Here is a 916-nt window from a genome sequence, read left to right on the forward strand (position 1 = left end):
TTGTGACCCCGTGGGAAGCCTGCGCTGGAGCAGTCTGTGCCTGAAGGACTGCACACCGTGGAAAGGACCCATGCTGGAGCAGTTCGTGAAGAACTGCAGCCCGTGGGAATGGCCCACGTTGGAGAAAGTTCGTGGAGGACTGTCTCCCGTGGGTGGGACCCCACGTTGGAGCAGGGGAAGAGGGGGATGAGCCCTCGCCCTGAGGAGGTGAAGCAGCAGAAAATAACATGTGATGACCGTAAACCACATCCCTGTCCCCCTTGTGCCGCTGGGGGGGCTTGGTGGAGAAATCCGGGAGTGAAGTTGTGCCTGGGAAGAAGGGAGGGGTGGAGGGAAGGTGTTCTGAGATTTCGTTTTATTTCTCATTTACCTTACTCTGGCTGATTTGTAATAAAAAGTGAGCTAATTTTCCCTAAGCTGAGTCTGTTTTGCCCGTGATGGTAATTAGTGAATGATCTCTCCTGTCCTTATCTCGACCTGCAAGCTTTTTGTTATATTTTTCTCTCCCCTGTCCAGCTGAGGATGAGGGAGTGATAGAACGGCTTTGGTGGGCACCTGGCGTCCAGCCAGGGTCAACCCATCACAGTTGTGATTCATCTTAAACAGTTTCTGCAATGGAGTTGCTTCAGAAGTAGAGAGATCATGCAGACCAGGATCTACTGAAATAATCACCGCTACTCCTAAAACTACCAATCCATTGGTATTCCTCCTTTTCAAAATGTATCTGCGTAATCATGTAGTAGCTGCTGAACTTTAGAGCTTTATTTCCACGCCCTCCCCAGGGAAGTGCCTTTCTAAACCTAGAGAAACAACTTAGCATCAGATGAAGGCATGTTGTCTCTCCAGTTTCCTCAGTCTCTCTACTATTTTTCTTACCCTGACTTTACATTTTTCTGGGGGGGGGGGGGGGGAATAT

General features: G+C 49.7%; 1 protein-coding gene across 2 annotated transcripts in view; it reads left to right on the forward strand.

Moving 5' to 3' along the window:
* The window catches only part of DMTF1 (cyclin D binding myb-like transcription factor 1), a 24,330-nt gene that overhangs the window by 3,183 nt on the left and 20,231 nt on the right, over nucleotides 1-916 (forward strand). The window lies entirely within an intron of this gene.

The sequence above is a fragment of the Haliaeetus leucocephalus genome, unplaced genomic scaffold (assembly GCF_000737465.1).
Source record: "Haliaeetus leucocephalus isolate CR32 unplaced genomic scaffold, Haliaeetus_leucocephalus-4.0 Scaffold751, whole genome shotgun sequence".
Taxonomy (NCBI): domain Eukaryota; kingdom Metazoa; phylum Chordata; class Aves; order Accipitriformes; family Accipitridae; genus Haliaeetus; species Haliaeetus leucocephalus.